Consider the following 16080-nt stretch of genomic DNA (forward strand, 5'->3'; position numbering starts at 1 on the left):
CAGCAGTCTGGTTTTGGCTGCACACAATTTAAAAGTAAACAGTGTGCAAACACACAGGATAATGGCACAGCAGCGTTCAATTTAGAAGCTGCGGATGGATCATACATCTGTCCTGCTGTCTGCGGTTGGCTGCAGGCGTTTTATCAGCTGAAGGGGAAAGATTGTATACAGAATGAAAATAGTTACAGATGAATATCCATCTTAATGTTGAGCTCAGTAGAGACTGCGTTACTGGTATTCTTGATGTAATTTTTATGCTTGTCTTAAGATAGCACAGAGTCAAAGTGTTCATCAAAGTACTGCCACTTGCACTGCCATATCTGTAGGAAACTCCCATCTCATTTATTACATGTAAAAGTAGCAAAAATTCACTAGCGCCACCTTCCCAAATGTGAATATTACAATAAAACACAATGAAAAATATTATTTTGTGGTGTTTTGTTTTCTGAACTTTACTTCCTTACTTTCAAATATATCACAATAAACCTAAAAAGGTGAAGTATACATATACAAACTCCTTTTAATCTCCCCGCAATCCACCTAAATAGACCTCCTCATTTTATGCAATGCATGGCAAATTTTACCTCCACCATGGTGGCATGTGTTGTTTTTGTTACGGGGGAGACCATCCTATAATTAGACGATCTTCGTTTCGCAGCAGCAGCATTTGGTGGGCGCATGCGTGGCCGCAGCCTCCGCTCCCCCTCGCGCTGAGCGCTGACAGCAGGCTGGCCGGAGACCGCTGCTGCTGCTGCCGCTGCCGCTGTTGTTGTTAGCGCTTCCGCCGCCGCCGGCTTCCACTCCACGTTGTGAGCTGCTGTCCGGGGATACAAACTGACACCAGAACTGGACTTAATTTCTGTTCCAGGAAACAAAAACAACATCCACAAAGAGTTGTGGGAGATTTTGGTCCCGTTGACCGCCGAGCTTTCTCCTCTCCCGTCCTTCTCCCGGTGGTGAACGGACTGTCGGTGAAGGTAAGTGTCCGCTCTCTGTGACAGTTTTCGGTGCGGAGGAAGAGAGGGATGAGCGGGCGGCTGCTGCCGTGTCGCTGTCCCGCACGGCTCGGTTAACTTCAACCTGCCTTCAGCTTAGCTCCGGACCTGTTTGTGTCTTAAATGTGTGGTTTTGCTCAGGTCATCACTTGTGAACGAAATGACCAGAAAAACGGCAAGTTTTCCCCCGGCCGTCCGTCGACCGCTCACCCCGCATGGAGCACCCCGACCGTCCCAAACGTGTGTGTTTAACGTTGAAAGGGACATACTTTATACACATATATATTTCTGCTAAAAAAAACAACAACATGATTTTCCTTGAGACATTATCCTCGCTGCTGTTGGTAGCCCAGGTGACGACCTGTGATTAAATTACAGTAATGTTGAGTTGACATTTTTTGGGAAATGGAGTCCTCGTCAATGGGGAAACAGCACCTGTTCGTTGGGCTGATTCAGAGGTTCCGGGCGGCCGCAGAGTGCTGATACACCTGTACGCGGAATGACTAACTACAGATTGACCTGAAGGTTTCCACTCAACATAATCTGTACTTCGCAGCCTTGACCTGCCAAGACTAGTGGGGTTGAGTGAAGTTTGGTCAGTAAGAAGTAGACTTGACGTCTCGTTGTTGACTGTTTACGTAGTTTGATTGTGTTTCAGAAGACAGTTACACGCCAGAAACGCGTGAGAAAAGAAATCATAAGAAACTGTTGTCGGTATAATTTACTATTTGCTGGGTAAACTTAAATTCCTCTGTGACTGAAGTGGATCACAATCGTCAAAGGGCTGGTTACAAATAGTTTCAGATCACTCTCTGCAATTCTCGTCATTATAAAGTTCATCTGGAGCTGATATGAGCATCAGCAGCTGGAGCTGCTCAAATCCAATGGGTATCTGCTCGAATTAGTAATTTTTTTTAATGTAGTTTTGCACAGGCTGTGGATATTGTCCCATTTCCTATTGTAATCATACTGAGGGGGGATCTCTTTCTGCACAGCTAGTACAGACAGACGGAATATACAGCTGCAATTTCCGATTATTTTCATGATTAATCTATTAATTTTTGGGTCTATTATCAAAAGATTGGGAAAAATTCTGATGAGAATTTCCCAGAATTGCTCAGATCGCTTCTTTTGTCCAAACAACAGTCCAAAACCCAAAGACTCTTATTTACTATCAGATATGATGAAGAAAAGCAGCAAATTCAGTCATTGTTGAATCAATAAGTGAAACATTTGCTAGTTCCAGCTTCTTCAATGTCAGTATTTAATCTATTACTGATTATCAGCAGTTGGAGATTCATTTTTTTTTATTGACTAATTGATTAGTCGACCAATAGGTGCACCTCTAAACGAATGACTACCTGGAAGCGTTTCAGTGTTGCTTTACATGAACGTGTGAGAATGATATTCCCTTGAAAAAATCAGAGGTGTTGACTGAAATGTGACTGGCAGGTACCTAAAGCTGGTTTCCAATGTTATGTATTTTATTGAGATAAAGGCATGCTTGTGTTCAGACATTTAACATTTGATAAAAACAGGATGTTGTAGAAAAACATGTTCATATTCCTCATAGTAAGGAAACAGGAAACAAAGTAATTTTGGAGTTATTACTGAAGCTCAGGTAACATGTTGACAAACAGTCTGAATTTCTGTTTGGTTTCACTTCAGTCGTTCAGCCTGATGTGTTTACAATAGCTTGTTGTGTGTTTGGTTGGAGGAGGTTGATTTGGGTTATTTCACCCTAACTGATCAGTAATCAGCGATAGTCCCCACTGACTTCAGTTTCAGGTCTACACAGAGGCTGTCAACTGTAGGAGTTGCTGTTTCTGTACAGCTGCGTCAGTCTCATTCAAACTCGCTGCCATTGTAAGGTCCACTTCTCTGTTGCCTTATTTCATTTTTCAGAGATGTAAAAAGTAACTCAGATGTCTGGAACCAGGGTGTTTTATCATCCCTCGAAGTGGAAATTTTCAGTTGATACCAAGCCCTTAATCATCAATTCAAACTGATGGGGTTTACATGACAGTCTGAGTTAAATGAGGATTAAATCAAGGCAGATCTGGGGAAGTCGCAGTTACAGTGACTGTCCTGCTCAGGTTTTACAGCTTGATTGGGGTGGTTGGTTGGCCAATAGGCAAGATGGTTCATGAGACTCTCGGGCCCCATGAAATCTGTTTTGATTTTTCCCAAATTCTGTGTTTTCTGTTTTATTGTTGATGTCTTCAACAAATGCGTCATGCATCTGCTGTCGTGGTTGCAACTCTGAGTGCTTGTTGAAGTGATGAGCTCTTGCTAGCATGGATATGGCTCTGTGTGTGTGACACCAGAACATAGCAGGATAGGTTTTTTTTTGTTTTTGTTTTTGTTTTTTTTTTTTGGTTCATTCAGCTTTGGTGCTGTGAAAAAAACAGTTATTATAGGGGAAACCCACATGCATAAATTTCATCCACATTTTGGCATTTTCCGCAACATTCCAGGCTTTACAGTTGATTCTATTTTTATTACCAAATCGGCTCATCTTGATCTCATAGCGCCCTTAGACTGTCCTGTAACATAACTGCACACACTGCTGCAGCGGCATCAAGACCCTCGCACACCCATCTGCTCCTGAAAGGTAAACTGTACTGTGGAAGACCACCAACTCAATGAGTGAAAGTATTTCTAGTTGGGAACAGAAGGCAGCTCTGTGTATCTGAATTTCCCACTTTTGCTTGAGAGCTCTTCTGTACATCTTCAGTTCAGGTTTCAGACCTGGAGTGCTCGGTAAGCAGAGCGAGCACCGGCCGGGGCAGGTGGCTCCTCTGAGCCGGAGGAATGTAAATAGAGACGGTAACTCGAGCCTAATGTTCATCCGTAGCCGCCCTGGGACCGGCTGCAGCTATAAGTGTTGACGAGGGTGCAGCTCTGTTCTTGTAAATGAAGCTTAAGTGTGTGTGTGACATTTTGTTTTCAATTAGAGTTGTCCTATGCTGTGTGTAAGGAATACGCAAATGTTTTCATAATGGTAAATCCTCAGTGTGGACGCTGACAGAGACCAGTGCATTCAGGCTTAACATCGCCGCAGCAGAGCTCCCAGCAGCCTTTTAGACAAAGAACATTTGAACTTCTGTTGCGCTGATTATCAATAGCCTATAAGGTCATGTTGCCTTCTTTGTTTCCTTACATACAGTACGATAATAATGTAAATAAATTCTCACCTCAGGATGAGAACATGAGGATTTTCCTGTCATGTATATTTTTTACTCTAGTGTTCTTGTCTTGTGTGTCCTCTGAAATAGCTTCAAATTTAGAGGGAAAAGTGTGTTGTGTATCTGCAAGTTGTGCCTTATTAAGCTTATCTTACATCACACTTATGCTGGGTTCAGATAACAAGAAGAAATCAACGCAATAATGGCCTGACCTGACAGACGCAAGGTGTCAGGAATGAATATGGGCGTTAGGCGTTTATCAGTGTATCATTGTGGACAACAACCAACAGCGAGTCTGGGATGCCTCACAATGTTCCAACTAAGAGATGAGTGTGTGAGAAATGTTTTCCTTTCACGGTAAATTCCAAGATATATTCCCAACATTGGCCAATATAATAACAGAGCACTCTTTCATACACAACTGTAAACATGGCTGAGTGAAGTAGGAATGATGTTGTTGGTACATCAAGGGTGAACTGTGAAACAGAGGAAAGGTCACAGTCTTTTTTCTTTCTTTTGTCTGAACAGAAGACAGCCGGTATCATACACACCTCTTTGGACGCCATTGTTTGTTTACATTCTTGCTCCAGCAAGTTGGTTGCAAGCGCCTCCTTCCTGATGACATCATGAGCAAGACAGATTAAGTGTATAATTTTCTGATGTTTTCTGTCAGTTTTAGTAAAGCTTGGCTCAATGACGTGCATTTTTAACATAGAAGTCACCAAAAAGTCTTTGGAAGTTGAAAATGATTTACCATTTTAGGATCAAGCTTTGCTTTCCATCACCATTTTCTGTTTCTATTACAGGTAATTGTTTGGCCAGGTAAAATGAGGGCGAGACAAGGTTTGGAAAAGTTTATAGGCTGCCACGCTGTGTTGCTTTACGATGACGCAGTGACCGATAACACAAAGTCTGAATCTAGAGAGCAGCATTAATGACTTAAATAAAAGAACAGGATCTGTGGCTTTTGTTGCTCATACCATTAAGAAATAGTACATTTTACTACATGATGTCCAGTTGTAGTACCAGAACAGATACTGGATTTAATCTCTTAGTCAGCTGACAGAAAATTACTCAATGGTTATTCCAATGATTGATTAATCATTTCAAGTTATAGGACGACAGATGTCTGCCAGCTGTGAGAGGTGGAAACAAATGACAGGTGGAAAATGAAAACTTAATTTCATCACCACGATATAATCTATGTCTGGCTTGTGGTACAGAATGAGGCACAGTATAGCCTTGAATTTCTCTCCCCAGACCACTGATTAGGCTATTAACTTCAGATGTAAGGCCATTATTCAATGTAGAGTTACATCAGCTTCATTGTTATAACTCTTCATTAATAAAAGGCACCTAAAAGTTATAAATTGGCCTGAAAACAGTCTCTTTTTGGAAGAGGGCCATATTTTTACCCACAGGCTGTTATCAAACCCCATAGTTTATCAATCAAAATAAGCTTGATGAATACTATATGCTAATAAAGAAATGTTTAATTAGTTGACTCATGGTAACAATATAACGTGTTATATTGACTCAGTAAAATATCTCAGCATCCACTTGATTAATTGGCACAAAAGTTTGTACAGACACTCGTGGTTTCCAGAGGATGAATCCTACTGACTTTGATGATTCCATTATTTTTTCCTCTCGTGTCATTTTGTTTCATGTTGAAATTAGGGCTGAGTGGCATTTTCCTTTGCATCATCTGTGTCATGTTCAGCCACGACATGGATTTTGCAATACGGTTATTACCATGATAGTAGGTTTAGCATATTAAAAATGATGTGCTTTACAGTGGCTGCGAGAGCATGCAGGTAGAGGGCTACGCTCGTACTCATAGAACTGGGGTTACATCAAGTAATTACTATTTTCCTAACTACAACGCTGACTCTGGTGACATGAAGATGTAGAGGGTAACGTTACACGCATCACAAGCCGTGTCTGCAAGAACCAACACAAAAGTCGATCCAGTGGATTAACTTGATGGAAATGTGCCCACAGCAACAACTGGGAAACTCTAAATCTATATGTGTGCGCTAATCATTTTACTTGGGACTGTTTTGAGGGCCAGTACCTTCGCCTATCTCTACACTTCATACTGCAACTGTAGCTAAACCATTAATCAAACCAATAAGTAGCAGTCAATGAATGTCAGACAACCTTATCATACTTCAGCAGTTAGCTAGTGTTTCCGTGGTGACAAAATGTTAAAAAATATACATACTGTACTTTAATTAAATGGAATTTTCCCGCAATCTCAGGGGAATGTACTATGCCAAACCCCCTTTATGAAATATGACATTAACAATCACTCACGTGTCCTTTGAAACACAGTACTGTAGAAACACAAGATAAACGATACGTGCAGGATGGTGTATCAGACACATGCCAAATTAAACACAGTCATTACACTTTAAAACTCAGGCATATTAATACTTAGACTGTACAGTGTTTAGCTGCTTTATAGCATTATGACGTTAGCTTGCAGGTTAGCTTTTAATGTTACAGAGTGGAAAGAATTAAAATGCCTCCAATTTTGTCAGACAGTGCTTTTGTTTTCTTACTTTTAGACCAGTCAACTAGTTTAAATTTCCGTTCAATCATCAGAGATGTTAGTCATTAGGAACATCCCTACTCGGTGGAAGAGTTGTCATGGCATCAGATTTTCGTGGGACTATAACTGTCTCAGGAAATGTGAGAGTTTCACTGAATACACTATTACACTTAATGACTTTGTTCATAAACTGATAATGTGCCTTTCAGTTCATCTTGTTTCTCTGTGGGTTGTAATTTGTCCTGTTGAAAGCTTGGATGCTGCTTGTGACGTATCAACAGTGTGCATCCAATCAGGACTCCTAAAACAATAATTTGTGGTTCTGTTTCATGTGTTGTTGGAGCGTCTTGGTGTAACTGCACAGCTTCACGCCCTCCGCTTGGTCATTTTCCAACACGTCCGCTGTGATGAGCTGCTCTGGAGCACCATCACATAGTTTTTTAAATAAACCCCGAGCTGCTTTGGATCATTTCTGGCTCTGCAGTCCATGCGGAGATGGCTGCGATGCCATCCTTTTGATTCGCCCTCTCAGCAGCATCATGCAGCGTATTCGCGGCAGAGCCATCCGCTAAGTGAATATCTCAAGGTTTTTGATATTCCCTCCTGATACTGCTCAATTTCCATGATGAAAAAACATGTATTCTCAGTTTCTGCCTATATTGTCTTCAATTCTTTGATGTTAGAATTCTTTAATGCAGAGGGATCTACTACTACGTCTCAGTGTGAAAATATATTTGAAATGAAGGATTAATTTGCCAGAAACATATCTGACAGTGGCTTTCCATCAGATTTTGGAAGCTGACTTTTGCTCCCATTCAAACACAAGATCATTAATGAGGTCCAGCACTAATGTTGGGTGATTCGGTCTGACTCCTAAAGGTGCGAGATGGAGTTTCAGGACAAGTCTTTGTGCAGGGCAGTCACGTTCTTCCACACCACGCTCGGCTGGGAGGATTTGCAGATTCTTTTTCTGTGTTTTATGGCATTGTAAATAAAACTTCCTTGTTTTTAAGACTGTCAGCCCTTTTAGCGACTCAAAATAAACAAACTGAAGTACAAAAAGATTTTGCATAACTGAGTTTGGGCGTGCAGATGGCAACTCTTTCATTTACATACAGAAGAGGTTAACAGGTCAGTCAGATTCCTCAATATTTGCAAGGGCCTCTTCAGTTCAAATTGATATGTTTCTTATCTTAAAATTTGATTATCTTAGTACTCATAAATAGGATTTTGACTATTGTGAGTTCATGAATCAGAGTAAGATGCCTTTACTGTCTGGTATGTGGTAGAGAAAGTGTGGTATGCATCGCAATCTTTAAAGTAAAAGCTAGTTTACAGAAAGACACAACAAGAAAGAAAATATATATATATTCTTTTGTGTTTCTGTAGCCTGCACAGCCACATAACTGCACATCGGCCTCACATAACACTGCATCCACATTAATTATGAATTGATATTAATATTTAGTGATACCTACTTCAGCATATTGTTTACTCATCCTGCTGCCAAGATCATCAAACCCTACTTCCCTCTCATGTGTTGCAGTGGCTGCATCTCCTCAGTGTTACTGAACGGGTCTGTTGAGGTAAAGCAGTGAAACCTGAGCAGAGAGGTTCCTGCTGCCATCAGCTCCATCTTCTCTCATTTCACCCAAAAAGCTTTGAGAGCTCAACTCATCCTGCACTTCTGTGTAAACTTCAGAAAGTAGCCTCGTTTTCAAGCCCTGATGATGACAGAAGAGAAGGAATCCAATCTGAACCAACCATCTCTCTGACTTTGCCCAGCTGAAATAAATTCCTCATCATCCGGGACACAGCATTTTCTATGAGAGTCCCTGAGGATGTCTCTTCTCCTGAGCTGTTTGATGTGCTCTGAAAACAGAGACCCTGCAGCACTCTGGATGCTTGAATTGTGGTAGCTGCCAGCTGACTGCTTCTGCCAGCCCTGGGACTCGTTTCCCAAACCCCTCATGGACCGCCATGATAGGGCCATCAGCTCATATGTTACATGTACCTTTTGAGACATGTTGAGGGATCGCTCATATGCAGGCTGGGACCACAGAACACAATATTAATTCCTATTTAGGCTTTCCTTCAAGTGCTGCTTGCTGTTGTTTAGTTGTTGTTTACTAAAAACAGAAAAATATATAAACTTTGATGATTTGCAAGCAGTTGGAGTTGGATAAAAGAGTGTGTATTGAATTATTTAGCAGACTGACTCAGTTTTTTTTGTTGTCTACAGTAGGTTTGGGTGGTATGACAGTATATACCATGCGACGGTAGAAATGTGTCCCCCGGTATAGATTTGGCAGTACTGTTTTCACCGCGGGAGCTGTTCCTTAAACAGTATTTACACACTGTCATTCACAGTGTCTGCACTGCTACACGGGCGAGCGAGTGGCCATGTTGATGACGCTGCACGTGTGGAGCTGCTTCGTACTCTTTTCTGCTTTCCTGTATGTTGCTTTCCACTCTTTTACTGACATTGAGGAGACGTCCAAAGACATGTAGTATCGATATCAACGTGAAAACAGTCATCACTGTGGATGAGTCCTCCTCCTCCTGCACGCTCCACCTAAGCCAAAACGGAGTGAGAGCACGTCAGGGACAAATGTGCTCTATTTTGTGGACATTATCTGGAGTTTGTTTGAGAAAACAGCTTTAGTGTCTCTGCTGTATACTCAGGGCAAGCAATGCAATGTAGCAATCCAGCTGCCTCGCAAGGTCATGTGATTTGGGCAGCGTGACCATTGAGCACGTTCTCAGGTGATATGAGGGCGATGGTGGCGATAATGCACCTCTGTTGCATCCCTGCTGTTCTCATTTGGAACCGTAACGTTAGTTTTACTGTTTTGAGTCCTTGTTTTTAACTTGTCTCATATGAGGCAATTGCTTTTGTTTGCATGGAAGTTTCAGATAAAAAAAAAAAAACAATCAAATATGAACAGTGTTATGGTATGGTTATTTTAAATCATCTCTTAATTATATTAAAGGGCCCATATTATGAAAAACTCACTTTTTCTGGGATTTGGGGTGTTATTTGTGTCTCTGGTGCCACCACACGCGTACAAAGTGTGAAAGAAGACCGTCCGTGCTTTTTTGAGTGAGATACAGATTTCTGAAAGCACCCTGCCTGCAGCTTCCAAACAAGTCGATCGAATTTGGCAAGGACTGTTACGTAACAAGTCCGCACATTTGCTTGCTCCCACCCACCAGCCACCACTCCCTACTCCTCTCCCCGTGTCTCTCCACCCACCAGATACAGGCTACCCTCTCACAGATCTGCCATTTAGCTATCAAAAGCACCGTGTTAGGAATCATCATGTCGAGCCGCTACACCCAGTGTTCTGTTGTTGGCTGTAAATACGAGCACAAATCGCTCCATCAGCTCCCAGCCGCAGACGACAGAAGAGTGGCATGAATTGAATTTTTGAAGGCATCGTCCCCGCTACAGTTGGCAAAAACCTGTTGGTGTGTGCTAACCACTTCGAGGCTGAGTGTTTCTCCAATCCCAGTCAGTACAAGGCAGGATTAGCCGGGAGACTTTCTCTTAAGGAGGGCTCACTTCCAGCTTTGCGTGGAATACGTGCAGACAAGGGACATGTAAGTATACAAATAATTAGCTGTGTGTTTCTTTTGTAGATTAGCACGAACTCTTGCGTGTTGTAGCGTGTGTTTTGCCATTGAGAACAATGTAAGGCTAACCGCTAGCTTCGAGACTACTACTTCAGCCATCAAAGGATAGCTCACTGCTACCATAGCTTTTGGTACATCACACCACGCTCCTGATCTTGCAAATGATTTAATACGTGTTTGAGGGCGATGCCAGCATTCACAAATATTTAGCTGTGTTCATTTTGCAGTTTTACACAAACTAACCAAAAAGTGTTTTGGCACATAGCACAAGCTAACGCTAACCGCTAGCTTCTAGTTAGCAATCACCATGGTCTCCATATGCAAACCCAGTGACCCAGTTGGTTAAATACACAGACGCTCCGCAGGGTATAAGCTTCGGGAATTTGAAAAAATAATGCATTTGGAAACGATTTCTAAACTGGAGTATGTTAGAAAAGCCCAGGGAAAAAAAGAGTGTGTGGTTGAGACTGCTACATCCCAGCACAATTTACACTCCATGCGTTTTTTCTTTTGGAGGTTATTTATGAGTGATCCTTTTCTACGCTGTATGTAGCTGTTGGCATAGCTATACATGTAAGATAAGGTTGATGTCACTTCTCTCTTTTTATATAGGCCAGTGCATCATTACAGTTACCTGCTGTTGATCAAGTGTAGCAGTGAGCTGCTGCAGCCTTTAGTGCTTGAATTTACACTATAACAGTGCTGTCATGTTTTACTCCTAAGTATGCCCTGTTATCATAACAGTATGCTTTTGTTACAGCTGTCCAGGCTACTGTGTCCTGCAAGGACTACTGTTGTTATGTACTGCATTACAACAACAATGCTGATAGAGGACAAGCCACCACATCATCAGGGGATCCTCTTTTCAAACTGTGTGTGTGTGTGTGTGTGTGTGTGTGTGTGTGTGTGTGTGTGTGTGAGGAAGGAAACTCCCAACGTATCTGAAGTACTACACGTGATGGGACTAGATGAATCTTCTTCCCAAGGAAGCTACAGCACCAGCTCACAAAACTCATATAGGCTGGATACCTGTAATGACTGAGAAAATTGAACATTATGTTAGTCAACAGGTTCTATCATGTCAACATGTGTATTCAGATTTTTCTAATATGAATTCAGTGAATCCTTCACTTGTATTGTATTTCCATGTAGAAATATTAATGACTGCAGTCAATAAATATTTATTGTATATCTGTAAAATGTTACATGTGAATAAATGTGTAATATACAGTATTTGCTAAGGGAAAACTTGCCTGTATGTTCAAGAAAAAATATGATCTGAATTTGTGGCATTGGCAGTCTATATTTAGTTTCTTATGGTGTATGAACAGTGAAGTTAAGTAGGTTATTAAGGACCGTAATCAGCCCCGTAAGTGTTGTATGCGTTCTGCAGCAAGAACACATTTAGGCAAACAGGTCCTAAACCTGGATGGTCAATCATGCATGGAGGCCTTTCATCCAGCTGCTGCAGCCGTCTTGTAACCTATTATGCATAACATAAGGTGGGTATCTGCCGTGGCAGGGTATCTGCAATCATACATTGCGATCATAAGTGTAGGTAAAGATAATGTGACCTGTGGCAGCTCCTGGCAGCATATGTTCTCAGGCTCTGACTGCATTGTTGCACACTTTCCACATGTGCGCTGATACAAATAAAAAAATCATGCATGTATAAAGCTAAAGAAATAAGATACCTTGCATACCAGCATTTTCAACCAATAACAGCACCCACGTTTTACATTTGAATGTGTGTGCTCTAGCTAGCTACTTTTTCTCAGCCTGAGGTGAATGGTCAGTAGTGCTGGTCAGCAGTGTCATCTGTGTGTGCTCTGTCCGTTCATGTGTAAATGACAAGGAACGCTGAGACTAACAGCGCAGTTAGACGGTCAATGTCTCAGCAACCCAGTGTTCCTATTTCCGTGTTTTCGTTACATACGCATATCATTTATTGCGGCATGAATTATGTTTCGTTTGGCTGTCAATGCTTGGTGGAGGCTTTCAGCTGAGTTGCTCCCTGTCATTCTGGTATGCTACAAGTTAGGATTGGTGCTTCCTAGCGTGAGCATTGACCGTCTGAACTGCGGGCCTCTCACGCTGCCCCCTGTACAGGCGGCACTCGTATTGAAAAGAAAAGAAATAGAAAGAAGTTTTTTGACTAACCTTTCAGAAGCGTCCTGCTAAATTCTCTGAGGTTCTGTAGGAGCCTCCCCTCCTTCAGGATCCGATTCAGGTTCGGACATGTACGGTTGAACTACTGAAGCATTCTGTCTGTTCATTGCCGTCACGTCCGCTACTCTCACATAGGTAGTGCTACGTGAGTCTATGCTCTCCCCATTACCCAGGTAACATGGGTGGGACAGCAGCAGCTCATTTGCATTTAAAGCTACAGACACCAGAAACAGCATTCTGAAAGGGACTGAAATAGAGGGGGGCGAGAATCTTTTCCTTAAAGCTATTTCCAGCAAAAAGCTTCAAAAAACATGTTTTATGGAAATCATAGACCCATATAACTTATTGAAAAAGCTTCATAATATGTCACCTTTAAATAACAGTTACTAGACTGCGATGTATACTGTTACCATGATATAAAATTACATATACTGTGATTGAAGATTTTGGCCATATCGCTGACCGCTACAGTATGTTGGCACTCCTGCTCCGTCAGCACAGTGGCCTAATTGAAAAGCATCAGGAGACTGTGTTTCTTCATACAGTGCTGATGTTGGACTGAACATGGCCTAAATTATGTACCCTGATTCATTCTTAAATTTGGATGAAGTGATTTTTTTTTTTACTACAGGGGTTCAGAGCAAGAAGCTGTAAACACGAAACTGACATATTATCTGCTTATAATGTCCGTATGGGAAATGTGTTTGTAAAAAGATAAGTACACAACAAGAAGATACAGAGCAACATTATCATTCATTTGGAGTTGTGTTTGTGTCCAATTGATGAATGCAAGTCCAACATTCAGTCTCACTTTAGCTCTGTTTTGAGCTAAAAGAGCAATGAAACTGAGCCAAAGCAGAACTGAACGACGCTATAATGTTTGCAGAGCTGAGAGGAGCTGCAGAGTTAGTGATAATTCTCCGTGACTTAGTCACGACAAGCAACCTCCTTCACATTACACATTTCACATTGATTCATTTGTAATATATATCTAGTCAGCAGTAGAAACAGATGAACCACTCACACTTTCTACACTCCTAATGCTCTGTTTTAATAATAAATGAGGACATATTTGTCTGTTAAGTTAGAGCTCAGGTGTGTGCTGACCTTGCACCCTCAACAAGATATCGTCTACTAAGTTTTAACTTTTTAGAGTTTTGTGAGCTGCTTTCTGATCAGTTTCATCAAGTCAGTCGAGTCAGGATCAAGTTCAGCTGTGATGCTTTTAGTGTTCAGTGAAAGCAGCTGGTGGAAAGAAATGACTGCAGCAGTAGGCACTGAATAGACAAACCACAAACTGGAACACAGGACATAAAAGCTAAACACCTGCTGAGTATCAGCAGGCAGGAAGATGACATCCTGAACGTGATGGAAATATTGGAATACTTTAATTTCTGTAACCTTACGCTGGTTTTGAATTTGAGGTTTCCAGAGTTGGTACATCTCGTGTTAAACCTGCGAGCTCAGCGCAGTAACAGCTCGGTGTGTTCCTCCCGCAGGCTGTTTTCCTGAGCATCACTTTGGCTCAGTAGTTGTCATGCCGCTCGGGGTGAACAGGCCCACCTGATTGTTGTCAGCCCAGAAGTGAATCCCCGCACCAGGCGGCGTCACTCCCCTTAAGATTTCCCTCGCATATCTTAAAGTGCTGCTCGACTGGTGGCGGACGAGCGCCGCTTGTTTGAGGCTCGCTGAAAAGGACCCACAGAGAAGCAGAGCTCTTTGCCAGCAATTTCACAGGGACTGAAATATTCACACTCTGTTCTGACAGCATGAAAGGACGGTCTTCACATCCTCTTTTGTGCTGGCACATTCTGTCAGCTCCCCCAGGTGAAGGACAGAGCTCGTACACAAGTCTCACAAGTCCTGATAAGCATAAGAAATGGATTTCAGGGTTAGACTGATATACGGAGTCAAGTTTGGCCTTTTATTCAGTATCATGTCATCTGCTGCCAACCGTCCGTGAGTGACAAGTCAGACGAAATCTGCACTGAATTTTCTTCTATTCACATTTTTTGGATTATTGCTAATTAGTTACTGATTAAAAGAGGTAAATGTAAATGAATTCTCCTTACTGTCGAGTAGATTATAAGAAAATATGACAAGTCTGATGTCGGTGGAGATTTTTAGTTTCTAACTCCGTTTCACATTTTTTCCACTCTCATAAGACTGTATAATGTTGGCCATTGTAAAGGTTTGAAGTAGCTCTGGTGGATAGGGACACATCATGTATTGGACAACAGCAGGGGTCATCAACTAAATTCCTCCAAGGGCCAGAGTTGTTGGTGATTGTTGGAACAGTGGAAAGACAAAACAAGAATTTTTTGGTGAGTTTTATTTAGTTTTTATCAAGTTTGAATGAAGTGTGATTTACATTAAATAAAATTACCGTTGTACTGTTCTGTTAATGGAGTCTGTTGGCTTTGACGAGAGCAATATAACGGCTGTTTGAAGCAAAGAAAAATACTCAGTTTGAGACTAAAATCAACAGTAGGCAAACAAAAATAATCCCCGGTGACACCTCTTGCATCTAATAGACCAGCTAAGTGATTCTCTCACAGCTCTGGAGTTACCTCCCGCCGTCCAGCCAGTTCACTGCTGTCGGCTCCAGTGAATGGCCAGCCTGGCAGCTGGTGTGATGGTGTGTCTGAGGAGTGGAGAGGATGGAGTTGGAGGATAATCTGATTCTGTATGACAAGACTATTTGTCGCCAGTTTTCGCCAGTACAGTATATGTCATTTTATTTCAGAATAAGCTGGCCAGTAAACAAGAAGAATGTGCAGGGCAGAAATGCCAAAGATGTTTTTTCTTTAGATAACTTACCCCTAAATTCCTCTGGGTGTGGCTGCTCTGCACTCTGGCTGCCAGAGCTTATTATAGCCATTGTAGACAATGTTTACAGTTCCACCAGTCACACTGCGGTGCGTTTCAGAAGCATCGCAGAAGTGGTTCCCTGCTCTGCTCTGCTCTGCTCTGCGGAGAATTCACCCCATAGTTTATTTTTGATGGACGCCATATCAAGTTGCAGGGATCAAGCCAGGCAAGAAACCATAGAGAATCTGGTAAATTTTCAAAATAAAACACCCTGTGCAGACTTACAATCGTATATATCATTGAACTACGCAGCCTATTTAGCCATGGTAGAAGCCCAAATATTAAGAAAAATGATCAAATCTGCAAAGTCAGGCAGGCAAAACACTCCACTTCTGTAACGATAGTGTCCCTATTACATAGTTTGTCCACCCCATAAATGGTTCATTCTTAAAATAACCATACAGATAAATAAAGCACCATAAAGCAAATCTGCTCATAGATTAGCTCTTTTGCCCACTGTGGTCTAATACATCCAGAGATAAGAAAGGGAGGAGAGCCTCAGTATAAACGGTGTATGACAAATCATCTTATGGAACATGCTGACACATCCCTAAATCACTAAACTGAAGCACTCATATGACATTTTAGTCTAACAGCACAAATACTGACTACTGCCCTGTTTTATGGCTGAGTATCTCATTTCACATGCTGTTGCAAGGAAGAT

At 41.8% G+C, this 16080-nt stretch overlaps 1 protein-coding gene across 2 annotated transcripts in view; it reads left to right on the top strand.

Moving 5' to 3' along the window:
* Positions 1-697: 697 nt before the first annotated feature.
* LOC143320798 (spermatid perinuclear RNA-binding protein-like) overlaps positions 698-16080 on the top strand; it is a 76736-nt gene continuing 61353 nt past the window's right edge. For both annotated transcript variants that reach the window (XM_076730745.1, XM_076730746.1), the window contains exon 1: positions 698-977. The gene's annotated coding sequence lies outside the window, so the exon portion shown is untranslated. The remainder of the gene's footprint in view (positions 978-16080) is intronic.

The sequence above is a fragment of the Chaetodon auriga genome, chromosome 5, assembly GCF_051107435.1.
Source record: "Chaetodon auriga isolate fChaAug3 chromosome 5, fChaAug3.hap1, whole genome shotgun sequence".
NCBI classification, from domain to species: Eukaryota; Metazoa; Chordata; class Actinopteri; order Chaetodontiformes; family Chaetodontidae; genus Chaetodon; species Chaetodon auriga.